The sequence below is a fragment of the Papaver somniferum genome, chromosome 8 (assembly GCF_003573695.1).
Source record: "Papaver somniferum cultivar HN1 chromosome 8, ASM357369v1, whole genome shotgun sequence".
In the NCBI taxonomy this organism is placed as follows: Eukaryota; Viridiplantae; Streptophyta; class Magnoliopsida; order Ranunculales; family Papaveraceae; genus Papaver; species Papaver somniferum.
The window spans coordinates 164,723,098-164,735,911 of record NC_039365.1 but is presented as its reverse complement, the minus strand read 5'-3'; the positions used below and the strand labels follow the sequence as shown (position 1 = coordinate 164,735,911).

The following is a 12,814-nucleotide window of genomic DNA, read 5'->3' as shown; positions in this document are numbered from 1 at the left end:
GTCCTGTGGTCTTTATTGACTAGTAGAAACAATTTAGTGTTTAGAAACCTTAAAGAAAATCATGTTGCAGTCATCCGTAGAGCTAAAGTTATGCTCCTCACTGTGAAAACTAGAATTCAACACCCATCTTGTCATATCATTTCCTTTAGTGACCACTGGATGCCCCCTACTTTTGGATGGATCAAATGTAACACTGATGGAGCTTATGATGAAACAACTAAGGACTATGGTGCAGGCTATGTGATGAGGGACTACTCCAGCAAGGCTTCTTTATGTGCTTCTATTGTCTTTGATGTGGATTCTGCTGAAGAGGCTGAAGCTAGAGCTATCTGGGTTGTTTTGAAGAAAGATGTGGAATTAAAACTGAAGCATATCATTGTGGAAAGTGACGTTCAAGACCTGGTCTCCCAATTCTCTGCTGGAAGGTTTGATGGGACTCCTAGAACTGATGCAATCTTTAAAGACATTCAATTTTTTGCTTCTTCTCTTATTGATTGTATTTTATCTTTCCAACCAAGAAATTTTAATTTTGTTGCCCATGAACTAGCTAAATGGGAAAAAAACAACAAGTTGTCTATGTACTGTTCCGTCCCTCCTGTCTGGGTCGGGCTTTTTGTTGAGGAAGACCATTAGCCTTTTTGAAGGCCCTTGCTTAAAAAAAAAACTTAAGTGGACAAATAAGAAACTAAAACATAAAAATAAGACAATATTTGGGCAATTATCTTAAAATTTCGAAACAACTTTCAAATTCAAAGTCTTTTTCGTAGATGCGACGATATTCCGCACGACACCTTGGTTGAAGATCCATCATGGTTTCACCTCTCCTCAGGTTTCAACCTTCTAGTTGAAGTAAAACAACATACCTAATAACTTCCTTATTGATTATACTGAAGTGGTGACTCAATCCTGTAACATCATGATTGTTTTTTTTTTCTTCGAAAATAACCAGATATATTAAAAAGAAGTAACTAATCTGTAGATTCAGACTCATTTGGAATCAACTCGTGATGAGTTGTCCGTCCAATGACTGAATCTGTATGATTAGTTTCTTCATCAAAGGAAACATAGTTGGAGTTCATATTACAAATATCTTGAACTTTGACAGAGTCAAAATCTATTGTTTGAATTAAAAACAAAGGTACTTCAGTTAAGATTGTAAGTTGTTGAGATGATTTTATTCCTTCTTTAGCTAGATGGTCTGCTAATTTGTTTTCCCTTCTATCCACAAAATGAAAACCTTCAAAAGATATCAGCTTGTCTGCTAGCTTCTTAACTTCATCCAGAATTGCTATGCATTGCCACTTGATTGAGTTATGTGTGCCTTGTAAATACTTGATGGTGTTTTGGTTGTCTTGTTCTATTGCCAGATTTTTTATATTGTTGATGGTGGCCCATTGTGTGGTTTGTAGTAGAGATACAACTTCCGCTTCTTCTGCAGATTCAGTCCCGCAGCTTCCCAATCCTGCTGCCCTGAAGGTATCTGTCCAGCTTCGCAAGATAAAACCACAACCATCATTAGTATTAGCTGATTTCCATGAAGCATCACAATTCAGTTTATAAGAGTTTCTTGCTTGGAATATCCAATATGGTTGAAATTGAGGTCTGTTGTTGTATTGCACTAAAGCAGGAGAAAGCAAAGAATGATTTCAGTATTCATAATGTCTCATAATGTCAAGAGCTAGTTTTTCCGGGGTTCTGCATTTGTTTTCAAAAACTCTGAGGCACCGTTGTTTCCAAATGAACCAGCATTTAGTGGCTTCCAAAGCCATGGATATGGAGTTCAAGTCTCCTTTAATCCATTCATTGTACATGTCTAAGAAAGAACCAATGTTAGTTGTATGGTTAGAAAGTACTCCCTGAGAATGCATTGGTTGAAGCTGCCAAACAGATTTTGCATAATCACATTCAAAAAAGAGATGAAGTGTTAATTCTTCTATGTGTTGGCAGAACATACATTTCCTTTCTTCATCTTGAAGCATGAGTTTTTGTTTTGTGGGAAAAGTGTCTTGGAAACACTTCCATATAAAAGTTTTGATTCTCTGTGAAGTGTTCATGATCCACAATTGCTTCCAAAATTTTCTTGTTTCCTTTGATGTTGTGTCAGATACATATTGAATTCTCCATTAGTTGTGAGGAGCCATCTAATTTTGTCTTTCTTCAGATTCCCATCTTCAGTTAAAAAAATCCTAATATTCAAAATTTCTATAACAAGAGCTGTGTCAAACATAGTGTTTAACAGTGTGATATTCCACTTCTTTGTGTCTCTGTCAATTAACTGAGACACAAGTGTTAAATTAGGGAAACCATTAGGGATTGAGAATGCAAGAGTCTCTTCCCTATTTGGTATCCATTTATCATCCCATATACTTATGGATGTACCATCCCCCACTTCCCAAATGTTGTATCTTTTGATATGTGTTATTCCTTGCAGTATGCATTTCCACACCCAAGAAGCCCGTGATTTATTCTTAGAGTGGAGTGCTCCTGTTTTTTTGAAGTATTTACCTTTTAGGATTTGGGACCATAAGTCATCAGGATGATTTAACAAACGCCAAGCAATTCTGCTAATCATTGCTTGGTTCATCTTATCAGCTTCTTTGAAGCCTAACCCTCACTGATTTATAGGTTTGCAAAGAAAGTCAAAAGATTTAATATAGATACCTTTAGAATTAGAGTGTTTGCCCCACCAGAAATCTCGATGGATGTCATTTATACGCTTTGTGATTTTTTTTGGTAGCACAAAACAACCCATGCTAAACACAGGCATGCTAGACATGACAGATTTGTTCAGCACAATTTTTCTAGGTTGAGATAAGATTTTCGCTAGCCAAGTCTTGATTCTTTGTTCCATTTTTTCAATGATACTAACATCACGATTGTTGAGGTTCATTGTTTATTCTTCAAATTTCCCAAAAATCCTTTGTCAAAATGGTTGGGGATTGAATTCATTTTTGAATAAAATCTCAATTACATCAACATAATTCCTGCAAATACATTCATCGTCCACAATAGTAAATTTTGGTACTCGCCTCCTAATTTGAACTCGCACATTGGCACGGTTAATTACTCTTTTATTTTCGGCAGCATGTTGATTTACTACGAACTCAGCCATGTTCGCATTATCAGCCATGCTCTTTGAGGAATTAGAAGATCAGAAAAGAATTGGAGATTGAGAAATTCTAGAGAGATTTAGAAATTCTGGTGTAAGTTGAAATGAGTTTGAAATTGGGTATTTGTAGACGGAGAAAATTATAGCCGTTGGATGAGAAACTGATAAGCGATGATCAAGCCAGCGAGAGACATAATGACCATCGTTGGCGTTCGAATGACCAACTAGCGCTGCTATGACTATCGAGCGATCAAATCTCTATCGCTCGCTGGAAACTCCATCGCGTATGCCTATATGTTATTTCTGGCATATAGGCATATACATTTGGCAGTTTGGCATACCCATAGTCGGTGAATATATACCAAAATATAATGTTTGACATGTGCATAGGAATAGGCCTAAGTTGTCCTCCAACATCAAAGGTGAGTCTTTTGAAAACTTTATTTGGGGATTCGTGAAATTTTGGTCAAACAATTATTTTGATAGTTTGGGAACACGTGTCTTGGTCTATGTATAATTTTTGTCAATAGATCATTCTCTTATGCTACCGGGTTATTTAAGAAGGCAAATGTTAACCTCTGCATGTATGCAAAAGTTAAAGAGCAGTTAATTCCCACATTCTGCTTTGGTGTTTGAGAACTTTATGGCTAATTAACACTTTATTATGTAAATCTACTAGGCCTTAACCCGTGCCGTAATGGCACGGGCGTTGTAATTTCATGGTAATGCATTTTCCGAAATGACACTACGATATAATCTCTTCCACGGTAATGCAGTTTTCCGAAATGACACTATGATACAAGCTCTTCCACGGTAATGCTATTTTCCGAAATGAAACTACGATATAAGCTCTTCCATTGTAGGATTTGGCTTTCACTCACCCTTCTGTTAGAGAGCACTACATTTTCTATTTCTCTGTGGGGAGGAATCGTATGCTTTCCTTAAATTTATTAATAAAGTGATACCCAGTGTACTTCAAACAAAGTCTGCAATAATAATAGGAACAATGATGCTAGGCTCAGTAAAAATTTCCTACCATCACCATTAGATATACATGCGTACTTTGTTGTAGCATGTAGGTACAAATAAAATAAGACATATAACCAAAGGAACTTAACAATTGTTATAAGATTCACTTTACTTCTGATTTAAGAAATGAAAATAAATTTTTCATGGACAAATGATCAACTCTATAGACCTAGGAGTTGTGCGGTTGAATTCATTGACAAACTTAGGTAAACACAATCAAATAATTAGCATTCAGTACCGATGCGTCCATTCCCATGATGGAATTCTTTTGTCAAGTTTGTTGCAATGTTCATCAAACACCTGCAAAACCACCAAAAGTAAATTAAAGATTTGTGTTACTCAAAAACTAAACGACACAGGGCCATAAAGACGTTACCCCATCCAAGAGTTTCATAAAACCACCATTATATGTAAATGGATTACCTGAGTTTTATGTTATTTGGAATAGTTTCAAACACGTTAGATCAGTGCCATCTGCTGCTTGGATCTCAACTTGTTTCATTCAACGTGCATTGCCAAGTTGTGTTGACATCTTAAGTGTTTTCACCATTCTTTGTTAGTTTTTTCACCATGGTCCTTCTACAACGATGTAAAGATTTTTCATTCATTCCAAAGAGACCTTTGGCCTTTGCTAGTAAAACACCCAATATACTTGCAAATCCTCGGTAACATATTGTCATCCTTGATGACTCATTGTTGAATCGAATTCTCTTCATTGACACTGCTTGAATACGAACCTACTAAGTTATGATGGCTAACAAAATATTATATATTTGATGTCACTTTGTCCTTTTCTGAATTATTCATAAAATTTGAATACAACTATTCTTTATAGTAATGTTGTAGCCCTAGTGTAGTATGTCAGTGATCTATTATGTATAATAATGAAAGAAAGGGACTCGGAGAAAAAAGATCTTAAAACGGTGGTGATATTTTAACAGGTCAGAACCTAAGAGAACAAATAAGTATATCGTGTGAAACTGAAACATGCAGATCTGTGGATATACATGCAGCAAACAAATGGTGTAATCAACAAATCAAAGTAATATACAGTTGGTACGGTTTCAGAAGAACTGTAGCTGATTAATAAATTATGTCATCCGAAAAACTCTATATTTTTTTTAAATCACTATGGAAAATGTGATTCTATAGTAAATCAGTAAGGTAAAAATTATCTCATGTACTCAAAGGTCTTAAATTAAATTGAGTGATACATTAACAAATCTAGCTAAGATTAATAAAAGAGATAGTCCGGAGGAAATACCTACTGGAAAATGTAAGCCTAAGTGTAAATCTAGTGAAAGGGACATTGAAATCCGCCAATCAATTATATGGAGAGGATGACTATATCTGGCAGAGGATAAAACTCACAATTTTATTTAGCAAATGAGAAAATAACAAAAATAAGCCAACTGAGTTTGGCGTGTGAAAGAGAATGTAAGACTTACATAGTACAGTTACATGACTGAGTGGCGCGATGTAACCTCCAAAGAATGAACAAAAGGACAAAGACCATGGCTGGCTGACCCTAAGATGAGCTGCAAATCATGAAGTAAGAATAAGGACGATGTATTGAATCACAGATGACTACTCGCAATTGGGTTAACAGTACAATCAAGTGCGATGAATAATGTCATTTCCCCGAAATACAAATAAACATTGTAAGAAGTCTTCCAGACCTTGCACAAAATAGGAAATGCAAATGTAACCTCAAACAAACAAAATACTAAAGTAACTAAACTATCAAGGTTAATTGTTAGCATGGACTTAGGACGAAAACAATGGATTTTCCGGCAAAACTGGCTGAACAAATTCGAATTGGATGAGGAAGGGATAAAGAGCGACTTACTATATATATCGTGGTTTCCCTTCTTTGCACTGAATGAACGACATCGGGTTCAAGTGCTTACATAAAAATAACCATAATAACTCCATTAACAACCCTGTAAGGGTGTAACACCAAATCGGAAAATGACGGAACACGCTGGAAATTACAAAATGAAGCAAATAAATTCCGTGGAAATCATGTATCGGAAATATGTAAATTGGGCGATCAAAACTTACAAAGGGGACATGATAGGACTGATCGATGCAAAGTGATGTCCAATGGAGCTAAGAAACTTTGTTACTTTTTGAACCATTCTGAAATGGTTTGGATTGCAACCAAATCAGTAAGAACTCAGAAACATTAACAACATATTAAAAAAAAAGAGTTTGAAGAACAAAATACCGAAACTTGATATTAAAAGACATGCACTATTGAATTCAAGCCATAAATGAAACGAACCTAAAATGCTGCTACGATCACGAAATCATAAACTGCTAATTAAATCCTAGATAACTGTATGTCTCTCCACAAATGACATCGATGGTAAATCTAATGTTGTGTAAATATGCAATTGAAAATCACCCCATCAACACGAAGTTGCCCTTAGTTAACAATGAACCACTCAAATTCTTAATGACAGCAAGCAAAAAAGAACTCCAAGAAACCAACAAAAATTTGAAGATCCAAACCTGTATGACTTTTATGATTTTACCCAGTGAATTTTGAGAGATCGATGAAATTCCTTGACCAAATGACGATTGTTGTGAAAGATAAGACCAAAGTCGGTAAGAAGGAAATTGGATGGAAGAAAAAAAGGTTTTGATGATTCTGATCACGGTTCTTCTTATTTGGAAGAAAAAGAAGAACAAAAATAGTAAATCCAATACACAAATTTGAATTCTTTAACTAATTATTGTTTTTAAGAAACCCAGGTTCAAAGCTGGAAGTACAAAACAAATAATATTATTATTACCTTCAACAACATTATAAGCAAACCTAATCCCTTACGCCACCATTCCCCACAACTGTTTCACTAAGATAGGGAGAGAAGCAAGTAAAAATAATAATTATTGATACCAACAACGAACTAAAATTTGATTATTCGGGGACTCACAAAATCATACCTGCAATCTGATTTTTATTTCCTAAAATTGTTGATTCATCTTCCCTGGGAACGAAATCAAATTAAAAATCATGGAGAACATCACCAAGATTAACATGATGAACAAAATAAGCCCCAAAATGAAAAATCAAAGGTAAGAAAACTATGTGATTGATCATCGGGTTTTTAGTAGCGGCAATAGATTTTGGAAATGAGAGAGTCAGAGAGAAAGATAGGGTGTCCGATGGTTTTTTTCAGCAACGACGATTTTGGATCTGAGATAGGCAAAGAGAACGACAGGGCGCACGATGGGGTATTTCTGTATTCTCATTCCTAAATCTAGAATCTACGCTACACGTGCGATTAGTAGGGTCTGGTCTGGACAACCACGACTATGGATTTATCTTTGCCCAGGACAGATCCTGACCACTCTTTACATATGCCAAGTTATCCAAAATGTGCCTTGTATTCTTGATAATGTTCCATTATTACCTTTGCATAAACACCTTTTGTTTTTTTTATTTCTCTCTCTATATATTTTTTGAAACCGAAATTCTGTTTCTTTCCAAAATCTCTGTCTATATCTCTTTTAATAAAACCGGTAGTACAATTTATAGTTATACTCCTTGATTTTCGGCTGTTAATTTAATTTTGAAATTTTAAACCCTATATACTCTAAAGTTCTCTCATTCTCCGTTAAAAGAAGAAAAATTATTCAACATCCTTACTATGTTTTTAACCCATTGTATTAAACCATCAAAATCTGAGAAAGAAGGATTAAAGCATAGCTTCCAAATAAGAAGGGAATACAAAAGACATGACGTCCAATTATATGTCGGATATGAATTCTACTGCTAGTTTTTACAATGGTTGATTAAAATGGTTTCTTTTGGATTTTGGAAGAAGAAAAATTAAATTGAAAAATTGGTTAAAATTTAAATCATTTACATAGAGAGATTTTATCAGCAAAAAAAATAAAAGCATAAAGAGTTTCAAAATCTGGAATAGAAAAACGATTTAGAAAAAAAAAAAACGAATGTGACCATTAGATTTGTTTCTGAGTCTGAAATTCTAAATTGAACCAGGAACATAATAATATAAGGGTAGGAATGGAAATTTTTTATTTATGAAACTAGAAACTTGTTTTGTTAGTATTCCAATATAAACTCTAGAAATTCTATGTAAAATGTAATTAATAAGTAGGTCATATCCTATGCTTGGGTGCATAGAATAACAAGACCCATTTAAGAATTATTGATCAAATAAAAAATTTAAAAGAAACTTCAATTTTACCCGTATCTTTCACATGACGAATGCTTAAGAAGCGTTGTTGAATGAAATGAAGCTTCATCTCAAGCAAGTGTTGCTCGTTCAGGGCATGTTTTCCCAGAACAGAAATTGCACTATCATGGTGCATCACACTAGTGAGATGCTAGCCAAAGATGGTGAAATTGGTACATGATCATTCTCTCCCCGTGTCAGGCATTAAAAAGTTTGGCATCAGGGAATTAGAGTGTTGGTTGAAGGTGCACCTAATGGAAAATGCACCATTAGGAAATGAAGCTTAGCCGATAAAGCATATATGATAAGAAAGTATCAATATTGTTGTGTAGCCTTGCTGACGGAGTATGTGATGCATAAGCATCATTGCTGTTGTTCCACGATGCATTCGGATGGAAAAACACTATCTTGTGCATCATTTTCAAAGGACCCTTATGGATTATATGGACTATGCTATGATTGACTTTGGCATTTCAACACTAGTTGGCTTTAGTTGGTAGTCCCAACAAGGATGAACTATGGTCTACATGTGATGCATTCGAGCTACAAAGTATGGTATATAGGCATCCGTAATGAGTGGGGACATTTTTGGTCCAGCGCTTTGTCGCTCGTATCATCTAATTTTCATATGATTGCAACATACTTGATGAGGTAGATGCGTTTTGTTCCTTGGATGCTCATATTGCTTATTAAGCTATCCAATGCAGGTATGCACTAATTGTGGAATGGGAATGTCCAGGAAATGAAGCTAACCGGTATGTAAGTTAGGGGAGCTTGCATACATAATCACATCACCGAAACGATGCAAGGAAAGTATGGCATAAGCCTGATTTTGCACCCTTTCCACAAAAAGATCAGTGCATGTTGTCAGCTAAATGCCGAAGCAAAGTAAGGAAGCTTAAAATCGGCTTGCAATGGGCTCCAAGTCCAAGGAAAACCTTATGGCTAGACAAGACTCGAAATTGAGAGATGCATGCAAAATGCATCAACATTATCCTTTATGGCCCTGCACCCTTCATACAACAAGGGTAAGTTAGGACCATGAGGATTTATATGACCTATGTTTAAGATATCATGCTTAAAATAATTCTTGGAAAGGAAAATGATTGTGAATTTGCATGGTGAGAAGTTAATATTTACGGCCTGGAGAGTTTTTGCATGACGAGGATAACTTAAGGGTCTTAATTTTCCGATCAGTCACACTCAACCTAGTATATAATGCTTATCTACTCAATCACAGATTTGGAGATTTCACCAATATTGATATTCTGGTGAGATGTATCGATTAGGCATCTCTATAAGTTTCAAAGAGTATAAAACCTAACCTTTTCTTTGTCAATTTGATTTTACATTGAAAAGGAAATCAATAAGCGCCATGTTAGAGGCAGGGCCACACTAGTCTTCACGAAGGACTATAAATAAACGCATAGGCTTGTGAAGGACTAAGTTAGGGGACTCAAATGTATAAGCTCTTGCGAGGGCTAAGAGATATAGGGGTACTTCAGTCTCAACTAAACTCTACTTTGAAAGTTGATTGTAGTCTAGTACTACTAGTGTCTTAGTACATCGTGCGTTCAAACTAGAAATCTCTGAGTTTTTCTGAAATTGTGGTTTTCGTCGTTAACAAAATGTTAGTGTCTTGCTTTATTTCTTCCAGCATTATATTGATTATTTATTATAATTGAAGTATAAGCTAGTCGTACATTCAACCTCCCTATACTTTAAAAATCTTGAGTAAAGATTATCCAGGAATAATTGTCTGTTTTTTTTTTCTTCCAATAGAAGGTCACACAAGGAATTATCTATTAAGCTAAAACATAAACTTTAATGGTGTACTTGATACCTTTTCTTTTCAAACCATTAAATGAAAATTAAAAATGAAGAATTAAAATTAAAATTAAATAAACTGAAAACTTTGTCTAGTTAATCTAGAATTGGATAATAAATAATATTTATGAGTTGGATTCGACTAAAACTCAAAACCAATAAGAATCGAGAAAGGTGGGTAGTATTTGTAAAAAGGGTTATAAAAATGAACGCCTAATTCTCTACGGCAATAAATATCATTGATAATTACATAAGTTGAATAGTTGTCTTGTTATAAACGTCGCGTGGTATTGTGACATTTACCGTAATAATATTTATTTTAATTATAATGATTTCTTTAAGGTTTTTGGTTTCCCAATTATACGCCTGCAAGGTAAGGATGGTAAGGATACATTCGAATGCGGATATGAATTAATTTGAATTAGAATTTAAAATTTTGTTCATTCGAATTTGATCCAATCTCTGGATGAATGTCATATTTTCACTCAAAATGCGTATCCAAAAATATATCCCGATACTAAATAATATTTAATACAAAATGGATTTTTTTTAAAAAAATAGTAAAATATTTATTTTCTTGAAAAAAAATTAGTGTGAGATAAAAAAAATAAAAAAGATAAAAATAGAAATGTCATAAATAGTAATCTTTGTATTTTGCTTCAAAAAAAAAAGTCATATTGGTATTTCCATTAAATTTAGAAATAACAAAGGTCACACGAAATTGAGTGTAGATTGTGCATTGTTGCACATTATTTACAATACAAATTCAATGATCCGATTCTTTAGATGTAACTTTCGTTATTTTAGTAGCCTCTATCCAAATACTTATGATTCAAATTCAAAATTTTTGGATAAATCTAAGATTGGGTTACTGATTTTGATTTTTTTTTTTTGACATATTTCAGTATCCACTGTCTCTTAGTGCAAAGGGAAAATATAGATGAATATCGGGTTGCTCAATTTTTTCGGTATTTCTAGTTGATTAGCATCAAGGTTTGTAGAATCGTACATCATGCCATAACTCATTGATTATTTTTAAGAATGGAATTTTATAATGAATCTTGAATCATAGATTCATTATTATGCTCATACGAATACATAGTTTTGAAAGAACAAGAAAAATTATACAATTACAAAAACCGCTGATGCAAAAACAATATTCAATAAATCTCCCAGGTAGCATGCATGAAATATCATCAGAGCAGGTTCTGAGGGAGTGCGGGAGGCGTGACGCACATGTCCCAAGTTTGTTTAGGCCTTCTTATATTACCCAATAGGGTCTTTTCTCTAATGCATGTTAGGATTAATGAAGCCCATCTAAGACCTTCTCTCTTTTGAGAGAAAAAAAGGAAGAGCTAGAAAAACTTGAAACCTCGGCATGCAAATATAGTGTATAGGACCGAGAACATAACCACCAGACTATCAATTTTTCAGCGATATCGAATGAAAATACCATATATTATGCATATAAATGTTTAACTAAAAAACTTTAAATCTCCGACTTAACATACGTTTCAACACTTGAAAATGAAAAAACGACTTCTTTGGGTTTTTCTCATCATATTTTTGCATTTTTAGTCGACATCGAAAAAAATAATTAAATACTAATGTACTATATTATTGGAGGAAAAAGAAATTTCGACTATATAAATACAACGGTTATTTTTCAAAATTTGACAGATATGTCTATAAATACAAACTTTATTTTTCAAAATTTGATAAAAATGTCTATAAATACAATTTTTTTTTTTATCAAATCATCTTCCTACAACTAGTTTTTTTCACTAAATCTCTAAAATTTTCTTCTCAACTTTGAAATGTTGTTCTTTTTTTTCCTTCTTTTCTGGTTCATCTCTTTTGTTCGTAGAAAATAATGTCGCAACCCCAAAAGGAGAAATCAAAATCCAGAAAGATATTCACTGTTATAGAAGACAATCATAGTATTACTACGTTTTATGCGCTACAGAAGGAAGGGAGCTATCCGGATATGCAGATATTTTATGAAAAACTTTTTAAAAACTTTGTCGAAGCTTATGGCGGAAATCCATATAATCACACTATAAAAAGTATTTGTAGTAAGTTTAGCATAATCAAGACATAAGTGATAAATTTTCTGAATGTATTGCAAGAGTAAATGCAATTTATCCGGTCTTGGACTTTAATAACATGGTATTTTTTATCTAAACATGTTCAAAACACTTGTTATATATTGTTTGTAAATAATTTTATTTCTGTATATTTATTAGTTCGTTTACATTGATGTAGGATATAATGGAAAAAATATTTCACCATACAAAAGAAAACCTTTACTCGCGATGAAGCGTTTTTGATTCTTAAAGATATTGGTAATGTTAAAGTGGACGAAGAGAAAGATATGGAACATGATGCGTGTCCTCTATCAAGTCAAAATCCTAGTAATATCCCAAATAAGTTTTCAAGTCAATCCCCAACTTCTCAAAATCCATCTCCAAGAATTTTTTTCGCAATTCCATTTACAAATCAATTTCCAAAATATTTTTGTATTGCTTAGGGTATCCCTTTTCAACAAGGATATCCTCCAAGTACCAACCAAACTACAATATCTAGATCGTCGTTTGGTGGATTCATCAATGATAATACTAACTTTGATAAATGAAAG

General features: G+C 33.8%; 1 long non-coding RNA gene across 2 annotated transcripts; it reads right to left on the bottom strand.

Moving 5' to 3' along the window:
• Positions 1-4,194: 4,194 nt before the first annotated feature.
• Positions 4,195-7,334, bottom strand: LOC113301381. 2 transcript variants are annotated; one of them, XR_003336257.1, is made up of 7 exons: positions 7,091-7,334; positions 6,940-6,999; positions 6,203-6,280; positions 5,988-6,122; positions 5,587-5,676; positions 4,562-4,859; positions 4,195-4,438 (listed from the first exon to the last, which is right to left on the bottom strand). It is a non-coding gene; the product is annotated as an uncharacterized LOC113301381 (long non-coding RNA). The 2 variants fall into 2 exon arrangements; XR_003336256.1 differs by having other exon boundaries at positions 6,203-7,334.
• Positions 7,335-12,814: the final 5,480 nt, after the last annotated feature.